Raw genomic sequence first — 7,660 nt, forward strand, 5'->3', positions numbered from 1 at the left:
CAATAGACATGAATATTATATCTTTATTCAAGTATATACATTTAAGTGGTATAGATGGAAAGTATAATAGTTCACCTTCTAAGCTTCTTAGGTTTTTTCTGTTGACTGAATTTATTTTCATACCCAGTAAAACTGCATGCCTTCATCTTCAATGACATGTGTCTTTGATTCTCTTGATAGTAGCAGTTCATTTTTTTAAATTAGATATTTTATTTGTTTATATTTCAGTTGCTGTCCCTTTTCCTGGTTTCCCCTATGCACATTCCCTATCCAGTTCCCTGTTACTCTACTTCTATGAGAGTGCCCCACCACCACCACCACCACAGGCATCAAGCCTTCACAAGACCAAAGGCCTCCCCTCCCATAGATGCCAGATAAGGTCCCTTCATCTCCTTCAGTCCTTCCCCTAACTCCTCCATTGGGGCCCCTGTGCTCAGTCTGATGGTTAGCCACGAGCATCTGCATCTATCTGTGTTGGGCAGGATCTGGCAGAGCTTAGCAGTTCTGATTGTATTGAGTTGTAGTCTCAGTACAGTTTTGATTTTTTTTCTTAATGAATGATTGAAATGTCAGCTGATGTTTTACTTAAAACTTTTATAAAATACATTTTGACTAATTTTATATGTTTAATAACCACAATATTTTCCATGTTAAAAACATCTATTCAGAACATGTGTCATAACATATTGATTGGATTATTTTATCTTTAGATTAGTATTGGATTATTTATGTATTTTGTATAAGAATCTTTGCTGGGTCCAACATGGCTTTGGTGAAGACAGAATGACATGGTCCTCCTTGCCCTGAAGATAGGGCCGGGGTTGGGTGGGATGGGGGAGGTTGCTGTGGTTGTAAGGCTTGTTTGTATAATAGTGTACATATTTTACATTCCTTCTTCATGGAATGTCCTCCCTCTTAAAGTTAATGACTGAATAATAATGAAGAGAGCTCAAGTCCAATCTGGGAGGCAAATGTGTGGCTTAATGCCTCAGCAAAATGGCTAAGACTGGTACCTTCAGGACAAACCTTAAGGCTGTGGAAAATGACTCAAAAAACACGAGTTTAAAAAAATATTTCTCAAAAAATAAGGATGTGATATGAATTATATAAGAGAAGCTTTACAAATCTAAAGAAACAAAGGCAGCTCTGTTAATGAGCTAACTTGTCAGAAAGATACTAAGGGAGAAGATAAAAAGATTTAGGAAGTAGGGGTTGCAGAATATCCCACCCAGTTTTTGTTTGTTTTGTTTGTTTTTTATGCTTATAAAAGCAGACAAATTCCTGAGTTTAGGGTCAGCCTGGGGCAAAGCATGGTTAGGCCCAGTGATAAAAATGTTAATTTCAGGTTTGGGCCCCCCACCTGACCTTATGCTCTGTGCTTAACAGAGCTACACAGATCTCTGAATTCTTTGAAATGTTAAAAGAAAAAGTGTGCTTAGTGTGTGCTTAGTATCTCCTATGAATTAAGGAGTTAGGGCCACAGGATGCTAATTAATAGAATAATTAAAAGGAAGCCTGGAGGAAAGGACAAAATTGGTATGTAAAATAAGACTGGGTTTATGATCTACATAAGCTGGAATATCCAGAGGTTTTTGTTTGTTTGTTTGTTTTTGTTTTTACAATAGCAAGGGAGAACTGCTTAGAGAAAAGTTTCTAGCAGAACACAGAGAGCTGTCCAGAGATCTCCAGAGAAAGAAGATCAGAGAGAGAGAGAAAGAGAGAAAAAGAAAAAAAGCAGAACAGAAAGTGGCTGGAAAGCTGTCTCCAGAAGAACATAGGTAGCCAGCATGGACCCAAGATTTGACTTTCACAGCTCACAGACAGCCCTTTTCTTAAAACCCCTCTCCAAGCCTAGGCTGATTTTTGGCGAATTTTATTTTGGATAAGTAGCTGGCAATGATGTACTCTCATTCTGCAAGAACTTTCTCCTCTCTGTATGTTGTTTGCTCTTGCTGTGTTGAAGCTTTGTAATTCATGGTAATGCTATCCGTTGATTCTTGTTATTTCTTGAAATACTAGAATAGGACCTAGGCTTATCACTTATCTCTTGAATTCCTTTTACCATTTAGCTAGCAATTTCAACATTTTTCATCCCGTGTGAAATTGAATGCAAATAGATAAAATGTGGCACAAATCCATGGGGTGTGGGGGTGGGGTGGAAGGATGGGGTCCTGAGAGATAAGATAGCATCAGTTAGGTTTTGCATGCTAAAAAAAATTGATGGGAAGGAAGAGAAGATACAAAATAGGATCTTGTACAATGTTTATTGGCTACTACTGTAAAGTAGAATGTTACTTAAAAAGACATAATTGTGAACAAACCTGTCATACTACCATTTAAAAGGGAGGGTAGTCATGAGTTTGAACACAGCCTGGCTACATACACCATGTGACCAGAGAATAGATCACCTAGTGATTTAAGATTATACCCAGATCTATCTAAATTTAAAAATTATGATAATATTAGCTAAATTTTCAACAACTATGCATGACAATTAAATAACTTAAAGACTTTTATTATAGTCTAAAATGTGCATTGTGATCTCACACAGATTATGGAAACTAGACTTGTGTTTGGAAATAGCCCTCTGGACATTTTATTAGTTTCCATCGTGTAAGGTTTCCTTTAAAAAAACAACTGTTACAAAAATTTGCTTATATAGAAATTCATTACTAAAGAAATACTTGATCATAACAGCATTTAATTTAATACACAAAATATGTCACTGTGACTGTGGATTTTCAAAATAACTGAACTGAAATGACCACTCATTATATATTTTGAATTATAAAAAAAAATGTAATAACAATGAATTACTATCAAAAGATCTTCATGTAGAATGTGAAGTTGAATAGTTAACTATCATTTGTCAATAACAGTATGCAGATGACATCTCTTCTTATAAATATTAGTATGGAAATACTGGGACTATATCTTTAATCTTCCACCTAAAAATCATGACAAGCTACAGGACACATTAATGGCAGTGACAATACCTAGGGTATATAAACATTAAATGTTCTAATAGAATGCTTTGTCAGTATATAATCAAACATATTGACATGCTAAAGATACAAGGGAAAAAGCTGATACAGCACAAGCAAGGGTCAGAAATGTCTTAAAAGTGTAACTCACAAATGTCCTCAAAATCAAATGCTAATGAAATTTGCTTTGGGTTCATTCCTGCACACTTTACTTATTCAACTGTAAATGGCATTGTGGGAAAGGCAGCTTCTATGTTTGGAATCCTGTTTAAAGTGTAGTAGCAGAAGAAAAGGACAAAGGGTTCCTAGAAGCAAATGAGAAAATTTGAAGTTTCAGGTCTCAGAAAGTAGAATTTCGAGTTATTTTTCCTATCCTTATATTGTTCTTCATATCCTTCTTCTCTTCCTTTAATACTTTTCTCCTCTTTGATCCATTATCTGATTTCAATTTTTTTTTTGTCTCACTGTCTTCTTCCTCTTTCCTCATTGTATTGATCTTCTAATGAATGGGGATCATTTTATTGATGAACATGAAACAGTATAATTGGATTACATTTATAAACCTACAAGATTGTAATATTAATTTGCTTAATAAGCAAAGACTCATTGTGTAAACAATGGAAAATATAACAAATATAAAAATGAAAACAACTACAGTTAAGAATCCAATGCTGAAAGTATGTGATGTTGAAATAACTTTGAACAATAAAATGTAAATGCACTTGGTGAAGACGTTTGCACAAAATAGTTATTGTTTATGGTCATAACACAAGAGAGGTAAGAAGTAGGAACTATTGAGAGTTAAAACATAAGAGATGTCTTTAGCAAGTATTCAGAAGAGGGCTGCTGCAGGTAATTTTAAAACCATGCTCACTTCAGCAGCACGTATACTAAAATTAGAACGATACAGAGATGATAACATGGTCCCTGCACAAGGATGGCATGATAAATCATAAAGCATTTCATATTTAAAACAAACAAACAAAAAAAAACAAAAAACAAAAAAACTCCAGCTAGCTCTTTCTCAAGAGCTATGCCAGAGCTTCTCCAGGCCACCGATGACGATCTGGCTGCGTGCCCATCTTAGTTGCAGTGCATGGAAAACACCAGACAGCCTTAATATTTTAAAACTACCCAGATAACTCAATGGCTGTGTGAAGTATATCCTACACTATCCTCCTTGGCCTCCACTCATGGAGGAGGCTACAAACTATAGGTGCCCAGAGACCTACATGTCTGCTGCATTCTCCCTCTTGAACCCTCTTTTTCCTCCTGGGATCTGGAAGTCCCACCTTTATCCCTTCCCCCATTGATTGGCTTTCATCTCCTTTATTGACTTAATCAAGAACTAATCAGTGAATGAATACCTCCCCTTATAGTAGGCAAGTTGTTAAGAAGACTGCTTTGAGCATCATGACAACATCCCTAGCTAAATTTACTTGATCCTCTCAGATTAATATCGTGATTGGTACTGATGGTTAAGAATTAGTAAATACAAGAGATTGTTAAATGATAGGAGTTGAAAGAGACATTTATTACTTAAATAAATCCAAGAAATATATATGTAGATAATCTTTCTTCAGGAGAATATGCTAAATGTGTCATGTTTTCAGAGTGTCCTATGCAATTATTGTTTGCAAAGGAAACAATACAAGGAAAAAATCAAGCAAACAATCACACAGGTATAACATTCATTGAGAACAATAACAGCACCATAAGAGCTAAGTCACGGCTTTCCTAAGTATAACTCAGCACATGAATGACTAAAGACAATGTGTTACTTCCACAATGGGATATCACTCGGTGATAAAGAAGAATGAAATGGCTTTCGTTTTGCTATATTTTGCAAAACAATAATGTAATTGGCAATTTTAATGTCAAGCAAAAAAATATCTTTTTCATTTTCAGTTAAATTATCCTTAAAAGAAAAAAACAAAAGACAAAAAACAATAACCTGTAACCTTAACAGGAAGTTCTTAAAAGAAGCTAACAAAGAAACAAATATGACTAAGAAAACCTTCAAACAATGTTTATCTTCCTTTGCAATAGGAAAATGCAAATCAAAACAACTATGGGATTTTATCACACCACGGCCAGAATGACAAGGATGAATACAACAACCTTCAACAAAATCTTGAGTAAATATTGAATTGGAGAGAATCCCTAGATGGGTGGTGGAGGGTGGGTGGGGTGGAGTTCACTATACAAAAGAAGTTCAACCAATCAAAAGCTATAGTTGTGAAGCTCAATTCAAATGCCTACACCTATAATAAAATTCCTGAAACTAAGGCTCAGAGAATTTTGGGGAAGAGGAGAAAGAAAAACTGTAAGAGCAAAATTAGGACGTTTGCTTTAAGAACATACCACCAAGTAATGTCAGAAATTACACATATAATGTCTTAACATCATGATCATTTACGCATGAGACGAGCAAGCATGATAGGGATAGATATTTTAAAGTAGACAGGGAAATTCTACTAGACCTTTCCCTACACAAAAAAATTATATGAACGTCAACTAAGGAATGATTAGATCTATAAAAAAGAAGAAACTGTGTTTCCCTAGGTAAGAACATACTAGATAGTTTTTCAATACCCCAGGAAAGACTGTTTTCTGAAAATATTCATTTGGGTTATTTGAGTGTTTGTTTTGTTGTTGTTGTTGTTTGTTTTGTTTTGCTTTGTTGTTATTTTTATATTCTGGATGTTACTCCTCTCTTAGATATATAGCTAGCTAATATTCTCCCCCGTTCTATGACTGTCCTCTTTACCTGGTTGATTTTTTTTTTTTTCTGTATAGAATCACTTTTGTTTTATGAAGCACCACTTGTGAGCTCTTGGTCTTAATTCTTGGACAAATAGTGTCCTATTTAGAAAGTTCTTTTTCTGGTTGTTTCAATGTTTCTGGTTTAACATTTAGGTTTTTGATCTATATGTGCCTAGTTTGGATGATATCATAAAATTATAATTTACCTTATTTTATATTTAAATTTATTTATTTACAACTTTTGAATACGCTTAATGAATTTCCATCTGTCCTCTTCTTTTGAAACATTTCTGTACTCAAATTAATGTCCTCTTATTCATTATGTGTGTATATGTATAGTGTGTGTAAATGTCTAACTATTACCTGCTGTTTTCATTTAGTGTTGCTCATAGGTATATATACTTAGAGATGATTATGTGGAATTAGAAAGCTATTAAGGGTCTTGGCCCTGACAAGACTTATTACCCTTTCTGAGAAACTATAGATTGTATGTAGCTCCTCGTTTAAGGTTTTTGATTTGCAAGCTTTATTTTACTCAATATCAATATTGTCATTTGTAAGTCTTCTGTAGCTAACACCATTGTTGAGATTTCATGGTTTCAATTTCTCTGTTATATGTAGATGTTACTATTTCATAGCACACATCCTGAATCTCAGGCCCTTACACTCTTTCTGTCTCCTTACTCTTGATGTGGAGATTTTGTTGTAGTTATATCTGTTTGGGCCTAGTCAGTTGCTCTGTGCATTTTGACCAGTGGTGGGTTCATGTAATGGAAATTATATACAGTATCGGTCTAGTTATATAATTTTCTTCATAATGAGGGTAACTTTCTCTGAACTAGAACCCTAAGAATATGGAGCTTATAATGATAATAAAATATTTCAATAAGGTATGTATATATGTATGTGGACTTACAGGGGTTTTCATTAATTTTTATTGATCATATGTATTATGCTACTGGGCAATCTGCAGAGGTCATGATATTTCTTTAATAAATGTCATTACATCATCGTCTCCATTCACCGAAATGGAACTTTCTAGAGAAATTATTTTGCTTTGTGGTCTACTCTGACACTTGTACTTTCTTTGCAAATACAAACTTAGTGATGAGGGAGGAATTAAACATGCGTTTACTTACATTGATAGTAAGACTAAAGAACCTGTTTTGGATCCTTTATATTGTAGCAGTTTGAATGACCAATGAACAAGAAACATTTTGCTCTAGTATTAATATCAAATTTTAATATGTTACACTCACATATTCACAGCTACAATTATTTCAGTACATGGATCAGAAAGAAAGAGGACAAAATACTTTGATGCTAATATTTTTTCGTGATGATTTTTGTTAATTTTTATTATTATATTATATTATATTAAAATTATTTATTCTCACCTAGTCTTACATGAATGGCAAACATTACTTCAGAGCAAGACATTATGGTTTTTTGTTGTTTTGTTTTGTGTAGAAAAAGATGAGCATTTATTTAAGCTTTTATAGCAATAAACATTTTTCTTTCATATAGCAGGCAAATAAATTTAATGAGCCCCATTTGATTTAAAGCAATTTAGATAATAACACTTAAAATTAATTATAGTATCAGAAGGATGGATTACTCTTTATGCTGTTTAACTGCTTAATCTATAAAACACATTTTTTAAAGAAAATTAAAGATATAAATACTACTGAGCAATGTTAAGCAGATAACCCTTTTTAAACACCTTTATTTCCTTTCTTCAAATATGCTTCTAATTGAAAGAGAATTAAACTATTTTCCCTCCTGCGCTTAGTTCCTAACTCCTACCAGCTACTCTCCACTGAACCCCGTACATGTTTGTGAAGACAATAGCCCCGTTTTATTTAATTATTATTGTGCGTTTATGCACAAATTCAAATACACACACACAT

At 33.8% G+C, this 7,660-nt stretch overlaps 1 non-coding gene across 1 annotated transcript; it reads left to right on the forward strand.

The window, feature by feature from the left end:
* The first annotated feature begins 3,850 nt into the window (after positions 1-3,850).
* Positions 3,851-3,956, forward strand: Gm23848. Its single transcript, XR_003951734.1, has one exon. It is a non-coding gene; the product is annotated as a U6 spliceosomal RNA (small nuclear RNA).
* The last annotated feature ends 3,704 nt before the right edge of the window (positions 3,957-7,660 follow it).

The sequence above is a fragment of the Mus musculus genome, chromosome 15 (assembly GCF_000001635.26).
Source record: "Mus musculus strain C57BL/6J chromosome 15, GRCm38.p6 C57BL/6J".
Classification (NCBI taxonomy): Eukaryota; Metazoa; Chordata; class Mammalia; order Rodentia; family Muridae; genus Mus; species Mus musculus.